Below are 14370 nucleotides of genomic sequence, written 5' to 3'. Positions count from 1 at the left end.
CGTTGCGCATGCGGGAGCCTACCCGGAGCCGGATCAGTGGAGGGTTGTAGTCTCGTGGCGGTGACCCGGTCCGTGCCCAGGGAGTCAAACTAGACGGCAGTCTATTAGTAGTAAATAGTTGATGACTACGCCACCCGTTGAGTACAGCTAAGGAGCTGCTGCTGCAGGGCAGACCGCTGAGGCCGGTGGTAGGATTGTGCAGCGTGATAGTATAACCCCCAACGGGAGGGGTATGGCCTCAGGGCAGCCAACGTGGATGATGGGGGTAGCAGGAACCACTCAGAGACGGTACGGTGTAGTTCAGGGTCTTTACTGGTAACAACGATAGACCCTCCCGGAGTACTTGCTAGCAAACGGGGCCTGGTCAGTCTTTGAGCAGATGGGATCTCCCCTGGCCAGACGTAGTTGTAGGCCTCACAAACTGACTGTAGTCTTCTGGCTACCTTGCTAGAAGCTGATGTAAGTAGCCCACGTCCCTGAGTGTACCGTGTGGTGCTCACCCGTATGGCCGGTGACTCGGGGCCTTCTAATGGCTTCCGCTCCACGATGGCGGTGCTGGTCCCACGCGTGTGACCGTGCCTTCGGGCTTCTGGGCCAGAGGACCTGAAATCCCCTGCCTGACGGATTCTGCTGCTGGGTAGAAGTTAGTCCCCACAGCCTCGGACTCCGGGTCCGGTAAAGAATCTTCTTAGTCAGGGCGAGCGCTGCAGCTGCCAGCCCCTGACTCCTTGGAACTCTCCTGTTTCCTATGCTGCTTCTTGTCTCCACTCTCCTTGTCTGACTCACCCTGCCTCAGCCCCGGGTTTTTACAGGGGAAGTTCTTCCCCTCCCAAGACTGGGCAGGAGGTGTGGCATGCACAGGATCCCTGACCAAAGGACCTCCCACCTGCTCTCAGACATAACATTACATTACTGTGGAAAACCAGACCCCTGGGGTGCCACATATATATATATATATATATATATATATATGACTTTTCTTAGACATTTGTTGTGGCGATATCATTGGCTCAGCATAGCTCTATACATGTGCTTGCATTAGCATACATACATCTCATTAGCTAAAGATAATTCTATCTGCACCCATCTTTTGGATTTTAGTAATCTCTCACTTCCTAGTTTTGTTTCTTCCTTATCTGCAAGTCTCTTTAACCACTTCGCACCAGAGCCTGTTTTTGCCTTCCTGACTGGGCCAATTTTTTCAATTCTGACCACTGTCACTTTGAGGTAATAACTCTGGAGCTTTACCGGATCCCCCTGATTCTGAGACTGTTTTTTCGTGACATATTGTACTTCATGATTGTGGTAAAATTTCTTCGATATTACTTGCGTTTATTTGTGAAAAAATCGGAAATTTGGCGAAAATTTAGCAATTTTCAAACTTTGAATTTTTATGCCCTTAAATCAGAGAGAGATGTCACACAAAATAGTTAATAAATAACATTTCCCACATGTCTACTTTACATCAGCACAATTTTGGAACCAAAATTTTTTTTTGTTAGGGAGCTATAAGGGTTAAAAGTTGACCAGAGATTTCTCATTTTTCCAACAAAATTTACAAAACCATTTTTTTAGGGACCACATCATATTGAAGTCACTTTGAGGGACCTTTATGACAGAAAATACCCAAAAGTGACACCATTCTAAAAACTACACCCCTCAAGGTGCTCAAAACCACATTGAAGAACTTTATTAACCCTTCAGGTGCTTCACAGGAATTTTTGGAATGTGGAAGAAATAAATGAACTTTAACTTTTTTCACAAAAATGTTACTTTAGACCCAATTTTTTTTATTTTCGCAGGGGTAACAGGAAAAAATGAACCCCAACATTTTTTGTGCAATTTTTCTTGAGCGCGCTGATACCCCATATGTGAGGGAAAACCACTGTTTGGGCGCACTGCAGGGTTCGGAAGGTAAGGAACGCCATTTTACTTTTTGAATGTAAAATTTGCTTGAATAATTAGCGGACGCCATGTTGCATTTGGGGAGCCCCTGATGCGCCTAAACAGTGGAAACCCCCCACAAGTGACACCATTTTGTAAACTAGACCCTTTAGGGAACTTATCTAGATGTGTGGTGAGCACATTGGGAGATATAATAAACAAATCAGTAGCAGGTGAAGAATTGGTTTTATTTATTCTTTACGCCGTTCCTCGTGCAGTATAACTGATTAGATTACTTTATTCTTCGGGTCGGTGCGATTACAGAGATACCAGATTGATATCGGGGGTTTTTATGACTGACAGCTGTCACACACTAAAAGACGCTTTTTTTTGCAAAATCTAGTTTTTGCATCGCCATATTTTGAGAGCTATAATTTTTCCATATTTCGGCCGACAGTCATGTGACGGCTTGTTTTTTGCGGAACGAGTTGACATTTTTATTGGTACCATTTTTGGGTACGTGACATTTTTTGATCGCTTTCTATTCCGTTTTTGGGAGGTAAAATTAACAAAAACCAACAATTCAGGAATTGTTTTTTGAGGTTTTTTTTATGTCGTTCTGCGTGTGGTAAAAGTGATCAGGCAGCGTTATTCTTCGGGTCAGTACGCTTACAGCGATACTACACTTACTGTATATTTTTTTTATGTTTTGCCGCTTTTACACAATAAAACCATTTTATAGAAAAAATATTTTTTTTGCATCACTTTATTCTGAGCGCTATAACTTTTTTATTTTTCGGCTGATGGAGTTGTATGGCAGCTTTTTTTTGCGGAACAAGATGACGTTTTCAGCGGTACCATTTTTATTTCCATTTTGCTTTTTGATCGCATTTTTTTCCACTTTTTGTTTGGCGATATGAGGAAAAAGCATAGTTTTTTGCTCCGTTTTTTATTTATTTTTATTACGGTGTGCACAGAAGGAGTTAATTAGTGTGACAGTTTTATAGCTCAGGTTGTTTCGGACGCGGCGATACCAAATATGTGTACTTTTTTTTGTTTTTGCATAAATATACGGATTTATCTGTTTAATATTTTATTTATTTTTATTTATTTTGTGATTTTTTTTTAACCGTTTCAAAACATTTTTTTTTTACTTTTTTTTTACATTTTTACTTAGTCCCTGTATGGGACAATAATTTTTATTTTTCTGATCACTGATCTCATGTAATGTAATAGACATGTATTACATTACATGAGATCTTTGCTGACTGTTTCACAGTCAGTGTGTCCTGCCAGGCTTCAGCTGCAGGCTGACCCTGGCAGGACACCATATATGGCAGATCTGGAGGCGGTCATGTGACCTCCAGCTGCCATAGCAACGCCAGGTCCTGGAAGCTATCAGGGGTCGTCAGAGAGGTAAGTAAGACGACCCCCTCTCCTCCTGCTCTCTTCTATATGCCGCGATCACTATAGATCGCGGCATATAGAAGACAGCAAAGGGTTAACATCACTGGGACCTGATCCAATCAGGTCCCGATGATGTTCCCTATCAGAGCTATCGCTCTGCACCGCACCTGCAGCGCTTGCAGGACCCTCGGGGTCCTGAGCGCTGCGGGACCACCCACCGTTCTTAAACGTCGGCGCTGCACAGAGCCCAAGCAGCGCCGACGTTTATCTACAGTGGGCGGTTGCGAAGCGGTTAAACAAAGACATTCCTAAAACCTTTTTATCTGATCGCAGGCTTCTCTTTGCCAGCAAAGTACATGGACAAAACACATAGTAGCTCAAACTCCATTGTGGTAAGTAGAAGATACATGGAAAAATGGAGTCAGGGTAGATAAAGTAACTCCTGCTCTCACAATTCCCTTCTCTTGTGGCAGTGGGTGGCTGTTCCAGCCAAAGTGCCCATTTACAGACTCCCCCAGATACATTCTCCTCCCCTAATAGAAGAAGCCGATCTTCCTACACTGCTTCACCGGATCGGTCTGTCTGTCACACCATCGGATGGACACACACACTCAATCCACAACAAGCAAGGAAACTTTACAAATGCCACATTCATGTGCTTGTCAGAGTTGGCATCCAACAGTTTGTTACTGTAAATATCATTTATCCAGTCCACATTTTTATTCGCTGTAACGATGGCAAGAACTGTTGAAGTCCCGCTGATACTTGATCTCTGGTTTTGGACTCTTCCAGTACTCCTCTTGGAACCTCAATAGAGTCAATGTACACATGAGGGTCAAAAGAAGTAGGAATGCTGGTGTCACGCTTGTGTCTCCGATTTTGTTATTCTTGGAGCATATTCGTGGAGCTTGTCTGTATTTAGAGTCACAATCTGGAGTGGTATCAGGAATTTAACAATAGCACAAGAGCGCTCCCATCCTACTGGCAGTACTGGATAAAAGTCACCATTCTCCCAAGTCAGCCCTAGCTTCCGTCTGTTTCAGGAGGGCCTCTTACCAAGTTAGTGGTGGTGGAACTGCAGTAGGAGGAACCAAAATGCTTTAGGTCTATGGTACATGTTAAATGCTTGAAACAAGTGTAATTCCCAGGCCCATTGGCCTTTACGACTTTAGATTTTATGAGGAGATACAACTGGAGCAGATTACACTCTGAAATATTTTCTCATTCTGTAGCAGAATTAGGCAGGAGAAAGCAATGAGGTTTGCCTAGTCGCTTATAGGGAAGAGCACCAGGAATAAGTCTTTGGAAGTCTTAAGTTGCAGGGTCTCAGTCTAATTTAGACTAGGTCGGTCCCTGACATCTTTAAGGTAAAAGCGTCCTAATTGGTCAGTGCCCCCTTGGATATTTATGCCCATCACATATATAGTCCTGCGTCCGTAACAGATGTGTTCTCTATCGTCAAGTATAGGGGAAGACAGTTATCAGACTTACAAGACAGGACCCTACTGTACAATGTTTGGATACGTATTCTGGTTGTAACAGCCTCATTCTAGTAAGGAGGCTTCTACCCGTTGTTAGAAATATTAACACTTCCTTACTTTAGGTAAGGCCACGGTGAAGATAGAAGAAAAGCAATCTTGAGTTGTGTGGATAAAACAAAAGCTTATTTAATGTTCATTCAAAAGTGAGATTACAAAAATGGAAAAAATAGTTCATAACACACAAAAAAGAAGTATCAGGTTTAAAATAGAAAAGAAACAATTATAAGTTCTTACTTATCCAGTCTTAGAAGCATGAGATGATCCGTGGTGGAGATTCTCAAGGTATGAGATATTTACTCTCCATACATCTGTCTCTGCTTATATACCATCTTGCCCCATAGACATACATTGAAGATTATTTTTACAGTTTCATAACCCAATATGGCGACTTGCTGATATAGTAGTAGCTTCTCCATATTAAGGCAAACCTAATAATGGAATATGTATTTTGACTATGCACAATTACCTCATGTTGGCATATGGCTAATGACCTTTAAAAGGATCATTAGTTATCTCCAAATAACCCATATTGACTAGGGCCCTATAGGTTTGACGTACAGAACAGGTGTCTCTGCCCAGATCTTCAAAATAACCCCTCAGGCTTTCTCTGAAAATATTTAAAATTAAACTTGGTTCAAACCAAAGCTTCAAAGTTTCTTATGGATTATTTATCATAAGAGATTAATATTTTACACCCGTGCTGTCTTTTCTCCAGCTACGGAAGGGTTGCAGGCCCAGTCTTCCCCAATGTTCCACCCTACCATACTCCAGGACTTGCAATCAGACCCATAGCCAATATTGGCGGTGGTGACTCATATACTTTTGGGTGAGTCTATAGGTGTCCCCACGCGGCCACTCCTCTCTAGGACAGGAGACTGTGTTTCACAGGTCAAATTTATAACAGACTACAGGGTCTGAGGTATCAAACCAGAAAGTGGTAACTACTTCCCCATTCTTTCTCTCTTGGGACATAGTCCTCGATGAGCCCCCATTTATCAATGCTAAGGCACAGGGTGTGCATCCACATCACTCGGTGGCTTTCTTGGGTTCAGCTGTCTTCCTGCAGTGTAAAGCGTGGATCCAGTTGGGCTTTCTCTCGAACTTTCAGCCGTCTCCGTTGTCATCAGGACTTGGAAGGGTCCATCAAATCGAAGATTAAGGGTTCTCCTGACATGTCTTTTAACCACCACCCAGTCTCCGGGCTGCAGGGCGTGGCACCCTTCCACAGAATCTGGATCTAGAAAACTTGAGAATATATGTTAGACAAGCGTTTTGTAATTTCAGTAACATAAGAAGACAGCCTATCATGTTGCATCTGGAGCCGCTGTGGAAAATACAACCCTAGCCTAGGGGCTGACCCAAATAACACTTCATATGGGCTGAGGCCTGTCTTTTTGTTGGGAGTTTTCCTGACTGAGAAGAGTGCAAGGGGCAAGCATTCTGTCCATGGTCTGCCCGTTTCACCCATGGCTTTCTGGATTTTCAGTTTCAGAGTCCCATTCAATCTCTCTACGCTACTGTGTGGATGGTACACTGTGTGAAGGCCTTTTTCACTCACTGGGCGGGCATTATTTCCTGCATTGCTTCTCCGGTAAAATGGGTGCCTCTGTCTCTCTTCATGGTCTCAGGCACCCCATATCTGCAGACGACTTCTGAAATTATGTGAAAAGAAAAGAAAGGGCGCATGTGTAGACTCACAGGGCTATTTGCTTAATTTAAAAAGTGCCAGTACACTCACCTGTGAAGGTTGTGTACGTCTACACAACCAAGATTAAGCGTGTAATTAATGAGGCTCCGGGTCACCTCTATTTGTAGTACCGTCCTGTCGGTGTTTGCCTCGCAACTCCGTGCTCCTCAAGTGGTCACACGATCCTGCTGGACCAGATACCACGTCACCGCAGGTCCTCAGTAGTTTAACCTGGTGGTTGGATACCGCAGGTCCTCAAACATCCAAATAGACCAGGCCGCTCCTGCCGCTTTAGCTCCGCATGGAGATATCTCACAAGTCAACAATGGTGCAGCGGTCTCAGGGAGCGCCAGAGGAATACTGGACAATTTAGTAGATGTCAACCGACTTTTATTCTTCCTCCAATACCACTGCCACAACGCGTTTCAACGGTCTAAGCCGTCTTCATCAGGTGGGGTAACGGGGAATGTTACAATGACAGCTTTATAAAGGGGTGGTATTTTACAAAATTTAGACCACGTGTTGTAATCAATTAACCCTTTCATTGAAAAACTCCATATAATACATTCTTAACCAATTAACCTCTTATTTCCCCTGGAAACAGCATTGTGCACTAAAAAATCCCTACATGGATTCTTAAAATCACAATTCTTAGTAAAAACTTCCTATTTGTAAAAAAATAAATAAGTTTTTTTTTTTTTTTTTTAAATATATTTATTACCAACTATTAAAAATTATTAAAATCATCCTGGGGACCTTCTTGGGGTGTCTTGACAGTGTTATACTGCAGTTTCCAGCCCCCAATTCAAAAGTTGAATTTCTTAAAGAGACAGTGCACTTTCATATAAAATGGCCGAAAATAACCCTGTACAATTACCCACTACGATTATAAACCCCATAAATGTTTAAAAACACCCTGGGAACCTTACCAGAGTGTCCTGACAATGCTATACTGCAGTTTCCAGCCCCCAATTCAAAAGTTGGATTTCTTAAAGAGACAGTACACTTTCATATAAAATGGCCGAAAATAACCTTGTACCCTTGCCCACTGCGATTATAAACCCCATGAATGTTTAAAAACACCCTGGGAACCTTACCAGAGTGTCCTGACAATGCTATACTACGATTGTCAACCCCCAATTCTAAAGTTAAGTTTCTTAAAGAGACAGTACACTTTCATATAAAATAGCCGAAAATAACCTTGTACAATTGCCCACTGCTATAATAAAACTCATAAAACCCAATGCTATCCATTATCATGATCGGAACCTATGCTTCCAGTAAACTAAGTAACTGACGACAACATGAAAAAAGAACTAAATACCAGCCCGAAAGGGCAAGCAAATCTCCTGCTATGCTACGTCATACCATACCTTTAATCCTGTGCAGGTAGCCCCGCAAGCCATCATTAAACGGCTGATGACAACCCGAGAAAGATATGAGAGGGACAACATTAAACCTTCTCAGATTTAATGGTTTGATGTGTTTTCAATCGTAAGGTTCAAACCCTCAGGGTACAAAGTGCCCATTTTGTATATCCAAAAACTTTCTTTCTTTATAAGCGTACTCAATCGTTCTGGTCCATTATCCACAATGTGGTCAATAATGGTTATTTTCATCTTACTCGGGTCTTTGTGGTGATGGTTTGCATAGTGTCTGGAGACCCTATGTAATTGATATCCTGCCCTTATATTAGATCTATGTTTATTTAATCGGGCATGGGCCGTCTGAATTGTCCGGCCGATGTATTGCAAGCCACAAGGGCACTCCAGCAAGTACACTACATAGGTGGATTGGCATGTTAATCTCTGCTTGATCTGGAAAACCTCATTAGTGGTATTAGATTTAAAGGTTTTTGCATTATTGATTATAACGCCACAACACATACATTTAGGTGTATTGCATGTGAAGCAGCCTCCTGTGTTAGGATTAGTCGTCACATCCCTTATTTTTTTCTTTTTTCTATTCGTGTTGCTGGGAGCAAGCAAGGTTTTTACACTTCTATTCTTCCTGAAGATAATATTTGGTTTCTCTGGAATGCTTTTGGAGAGAATGGGGTCACCTTTTAAAATAAACCAATGTTTCTGTAATAACTCCCGTACTACCGACCTGGATTGGCAAAATGTAGTAATTAAACTCCACTTTGTCTTTTCCTCTGTCCTTACAGAAGCCCTATCCGGATTCTCCCTTCTGTCCAAGCACGAGTCCTGTGATAGAGTGCACGTTCTTTTATATGCATCTTTTAAAAGTTTTTTTGGATAGCCTTTTTCCAAGAATCTCTTTTTGAGAATCTTGGATTCCACCTTAAAGTCAGAATCCAGAGTACAGTTTTTCCTGACTCTCCAATACTGCCCATAAGGCACATTTTTGATCCATCCAGGAAGGTGTCCACTGTTGAATTTGAGGTAGCTATTCACATCTACTGGTTTAAAAAACGTGGATGTGAATATTCTCCCCAGGTGGTCGAACTGCACCCATAGATCCAAGAATTGGAGAGAAGTGGATGATGCTGTGGCCGTGAATTTTAACCCCCAATCATTGTGATTTAGTTTGTCCGCAAAGCTCAATGCCTCCTCCATTGATCCATGCCATATAATGAATAAATCATCTATAAAGCGCCTATAGAAAAGTACTCCACTCGTGGATGATCCCGGCTGCGCGATGAGGACGGATTCCACCGCACCCATAAAAAGGTTAACATAGCTTGGTGCGAATCTCGTCCCCATCGCGCAGCCCTTGATCTGTTTATATAACCCATCCTCAAAGGAAAACACATTGTTCTCCAATATGAACGCTATTGCGTTCAGAATGAATTCTCTTTGGTCTATAGGCATATTAGGGTCTCCAGTTAAAACCTCTTTGATGACCTTTATTCCCAATGTATGTGAAATATTATTGTAGAGCGCCACTACATCCAGAGAGAGAAAAACGCATCCCTCCATGGGTGGTAGAGCCCTTAATTCTTTAATTAATTGTGACGAGTCCTTTAGATATGATGTTAATCTCAGAACATATGTCTGCAAAAATAAATCTACATAATGCGATAGATTACTTGTAATGGATTGGATCCCTGATATTATTGGGCGTCCAGGAGGATTTTTTGGGTCTTTATGCAGTTTGGGCAGAAAATAGAAAAAAGGTATTCTATATTGTGCAATATCTAAAAAGTTCTTTTCTTTTTTATTGAGTATTCCCTTTTCATAAGCTTTCTTAATTAGAAGATTATACTTTATATATCTATCGCATTATGTAGATTTATTTTTGCAGACATATGTTCTGAGATTAACATCATATCTAAAGGACTCGTCACAATTAATTAAAGAATTAAGGGCTCTACCACCCATGGAGGGATGCATTTTTCTCTCTCTGGATGTAGTGGCGCTCTACAATAATATTTCACATACGTTGGGAATAAAGGTCATCAAAGAGGTTTTAACTGGAGACCCTAATATGCCTATAGACCAAAGAGAATTCATTCTGAACGCAATAGCGTTCATATTGGAGAACAATGTGTTTTCCTTTGAGGATGGGTTATATAAACAGATCAAGGGCTGCGCGATGGGGACGAGATTCGCACCAAGCTATGCTAACCTTTTTATGGGTGCGGTGGAATCCGTCCTCATCGCGCAGCCGGGATCATCCACGAGTGGAGTACTTTTCTATAGGCGCTTTATAGATGATTTATTCATTATATGGCATGGATCAATGGAGGAGGCATTGAGCTTTGCGGACAAACTAAATAACAATGATTGGGGTTTAAAATTCACGGCCACAGCATCATCCACTTCTCTCCAATTCTTGGATCTATGGGTGCAGTTCGACCACCTGGGGAGAATATTCACATCCACGTTTTTTAAACCAGTAGATGTGAATAGCTACCTCAAATTCAACAGTGGACACCTTCCTGGATGGATCAAAAATGTGCCTTATGGGCAGTATTGGAGAGTCAGGAAAAACTGTACTCTGGATTCTGACTTTAAGGTGGAATCCAAGATTCTCAAAAAGAGATTTTTGGAAAAAGGCTATCCAAAAAAACTTTTAAAAGATGCATATAAAAGAACATGCACTCTATCACAGGACTCGTGCTTGGACAGAAGGGAGAATCCGGATAGGGCTTCTGTAAGGACAGAGGAAAAGACAAAGTGGAGTTTAATTACTACATTTTGCCAATCCAGGTCGGTAGTACGGGAGTTATTACAAAAACATTGGTTTATTTTAAAAGGTGACCCCATTCTCTCCAAAAGTATCCCAGAGAAACCAAATATTATCTTTAGGAAGAATAGAAGTTTAAAAACCTTGCTTGCTCCCAGCAACACGAATAGAAAAAAGAAAAAAATAAGGGATGTGACGACTAATCCTAACACAGGAGGCTGCTTCACATGCAATACACCTAAATGTATGTGCTGCGGCGTTATAACCAATAATGCAAAAACCTTTAAATCTAATACCACTAATGAGGTTTTCCAGATCAAGCAGAGATTAACATGCCAATCCACCTATGTAGTGTACTTGCTGGAGTGCCCTTGTGGCTTGCAATACATCGGCCGGACAATTCAGACCGCCCATGCCCGATTAAATAAACATAGATCTAATATAAGGGCAGGATATCAATTACATAGGGTCTCCAGACACTATGCAAACCATCACCACAAAGACCCGAGTAAGATGAAAATAACCATTATTGACCACATTGTGGATAATGGACCAGAACGATTGAGTACACTTATAAAGAAAGAAAGTTTTTGGATATACAAAATGGGCACTTTGTACCCTGAGGGTTTGAACCTTACGATTGAAAACACATCAAACCATTAAATCTGAGAAGGTTTAATGTTGTCCCTCTCATATCTTTCTCGGGTTGTCATCAGCCGTTTAATGATGGCTTGCGGGGCTACCTGCACAGGATTAAAGGTATGGTATGACGTAGCATAGCAGGAGATTTGCTTGCCCTTTCGGGCTGGTATTTAGTTCTTTTTTCATGTTGTCGTCAGTTACTTAGTTTACTGGAAGCATAGGTTCCGATCATGATAATGGATAGCATTGGGTTTTATGAGTTTTATTATAGCAGTGGGCAATTGTACAAGGTTATTTTCGGCTATTTTATATGAAAGTGTACTGTCTCTTTAAGAAACTTAACTTTAGAATTGGGGGTTGACAATCGTAGTATAGCATTGTCAGGACACTCTGGTAAGGTTCCCAGGGTGTTTTTAAACATTCATGGGGTTTATAATCGCAGTGGGCAAGGGTACAAGGTTATTTTCGGCCATTTTATATGAAAGTGTACTGTCTCTTTAAGAAATCCAACTTTTGAATTGGGGGCTGGAAACTGCAGTATAGCATTGTCAGGACACTCTGGTAAGGTTCCCAGGGTGTTTTTAAACATTTATGGGGTTTATAATCGTAGTGGGTAATTGTACAGGGTTATTTTCGGCCATTTTATATGAAAGTGCACTGTCTCTTTAAGAAATTCAACTTTTGAATTGGGGGCTGGAAACTGCAGTATAACACTGTCAAGACACCCCAAGAAGGTCCCCAGGATGATTTTAATAATTTTTAACAGTTGGTAATAAATATATTTTTAAAAAAAAAAAAAAAAAAAAAAACTTATTTATTTTTTTACAAATAGGAAGTTTTTACTAAGAATTGTGATTTTAAGAATCCATGTAGGGATTTTTTAGTGCACAATGCTGTTTCCAGGGGAAATAAGAGGTTAATTGGTTAAGAATGTATTATATGGAGTTTTTCAATGAAAGGGTTAATTGATTACAACACGTGGTCTAAATTTTGTAAAATACCACCCCTTTATAAAGCTGTCATTGTAACATTCCCCGTTACCCCACCTGATGAAGACGGCTTAGACCGTTGAAACGCGTTGTGGCAGTGGTATTGGAGGAAGAATAAAAGTCGGTTGACATCTACTAAATTGTCCAGTATTCCTCTGGCGCTCCCTGAGACCGCTGCACCATTGTTGACTTCTGAAATTAGTCTCTTTGCTGTAGACTTTTCAGTGGCTTTACACACGGGGTACGCTTCTGTACATCCTGAGAAGAAGTCAACACACAAGTACATACTCGTAGGTTTGCATCTTGGGAAGTTGAATGTAGTCCTTCTGAAGACACTGGAACAAGTACAGGGGCCTCAGTGTGTGTCTCATAGGCGTCTTAGTGGTGCGTCTCGCGTTGTTGAGCGCACAGGTCAGACAGGCTTGAACGTGTTTGCAGTGACACTGAACCCAGGAGCCTACCAATGGCAGTGGACGAGGTCTGTCATGGCAGTCTTTAGTGGGTATTGCTGTGGGTAGTTTGAGCCATCATGAGATACAGAACTCGGGGAAGGCAAACTTTGCCCCCCACGTGTCACAGTCCTTCTGGTGACTGCACAGTTCCCTTCTTTTGTCATCTGGCGAATTCTTCACCACCAGCCTGTTGTAGCTTCTGGAGAAGGTCGTAGGTCACCGGTGGGTCTGTGGCAGAGACCACTTGTGCAGCTGCCACCCCTGCAGGGTTGTCTCTTGGTTGGCAAGCTGCAGATTTTTCAGTCTGGTTAGGCAGTTGGTTGCCTTTAGCTGTAGTGAAGTCGTCTTTCGCATGGCCTTTGACTTTCACCATGGCAACTTTCTCGTTTAAAGGTAGGTCCTCCATCAGGCTTTCGACGGATTTATCTTTCTTGATATGCTTACTTGCTGCGAGGAAAGATCAAGCTCTCCATATACGTCCATAGTCATGAAAGCATAACAGCAGTCTGTATAAATTGTAACAGTCTGGTCTTTAGCATGTCTGCAGGCTTCTTCTTGGTCACGGAGTTCAGCTTCCTGGGTGGACATGTGTGAGGGAAGAGGTTCTGCTTTTATGGTTTCATGAAGAGAAACAGCAGCATATCCAGTGTAGAACTGGCCATCCACACCATACCGCGATCCATCCACAAAGAGCTCATGGTCTGGGTTATCTAGTGGGACATCGGTAACATGACTGAAACCCCCCATGGGACATTATTGTACACAGTCATGTTCCTCTTGTGGCTTAACTAGCAGATCACCCACATTATCACTACCACCCCTCTCCCCCCTCCAGAGGCAACAAGGTGAATGGTAAGGTTATCAGGCATGAGGAGGGCACATTAAAGTCTGAGATGTCAAGCAGTACTGAGAAAGAATGGCCATAACATCATGAGAGACTTTAACTGAGAGAGAAAGTTAGAGGAATTCCAGCAGACTTATAGAGCAGGAGCTGCGCAGCATTTCTGACTTAAGACACTGAACCTCCCCCCTCCCTGCTGGAGAAGGGGGAAGGAGGGGAGTTATCACGCTCTACTATCCCTTCTGGCCTCAGACTACAGTTTCTGTGTCCAGCTTTTCACAATTATAACGAGAAATTTCTTTGTCGTTGTCTGGACTGGTCGTACATAAGAGGGGCTCTGGACCGGGTTTTTGCCTTGTTATTCAGGGCATTTGTTGCATCCACACGCTTGGCTACTTTGTAGAACAGCCGGATACTCTAGGTGGGACACTATTAGTGGCTCTTTAATCACGGGCTTTAAACCTTCAACAGAGACACGAGACAGTAAAAGGATGTGAACGTTAGACGTGTTCTCATATACTCAGTCCTGCCATCTTTGCCAGAGCTGGGTATAATATTTTTCTACTAACAGGAGAAAGCCTTTCTAATTTTATCTACTTTCTCTAACAAATGGCATGAGAAACATTTCAGGGTCTGGCATTCTACTCATCACGGCCAAAATCTCACTAGGATTCCAGGGACACCACACACCCTTCTGGGGCTTTACAATATCGGGTCCACTAGACTGGGGTGTGAGGGCTGGTGGCAGCAGTCTGGGTGAGCACTGTGGGCGAGC

At 42.2% G+C, this 14370-nt stretch overlaps 2 long non-coding RNA genes across 2 annotated transcripts in view; one reads left to right on the top strand and one right to left on the bottom strand.

Moving 5' to 3' along the window:
• Positions 1 to 4933: 4933 nt before the first annotated feature.
• LOC141153061 (uncharacterized) lies at positions 4934 to 6881 on the bottom strand. Its single transcript, XR_012247229.1, has 3 exons — positions 6571 to 6881; positions 6391 to 6484; positions 4934 to 6077 (listed from the first exon to the last, which is right to left on the bottom strand). It is a non-coding gene; the product is annotated as an uncharacterized lncRNA (long non-coding RNA).
• Positions 6882 to 12844: 5963 nt separating this feature from the next.
• Positions 12845 to 14370, top strand: part of LOC141153062 (uncharacterized) — an 85781-nt gene continuing 84255 nt past the window's right edge. Inside the window, exon 1 of the long non-coding RNA XR_012247230.1 lies at positions 12845 to 13147. This is a non-coding gene — a long non-coding RNA (uncharacterized lncRNA). The remainder of the gene's footprint in view (positions 13148 to 14370) is intronic.

This window comes from Phyllobates terribilis, unplaced genomic scaffold, assembly GCF_046119375.1.
Source record: "Phyllobates terribilis strain yellow unplaced genomic scaffold, ASM4611937v1 Scaffold_7__3_contigs__length_470593459, whole genome shotgun sequence".
In the NCBI taxonomy this organism is placed as follows: domain Eukaryota; kingdom Metazoa; phylum Chordata; class Amphibia; order Anura; family Dendrobatidae; genus Phyllobates; species Phyllobates terribilis.
The sequence above is the reverse complement of the archived record's forward strand: the minus strand, read 5'-3'. Positions and strand labels throughout refer to the sequence as shown.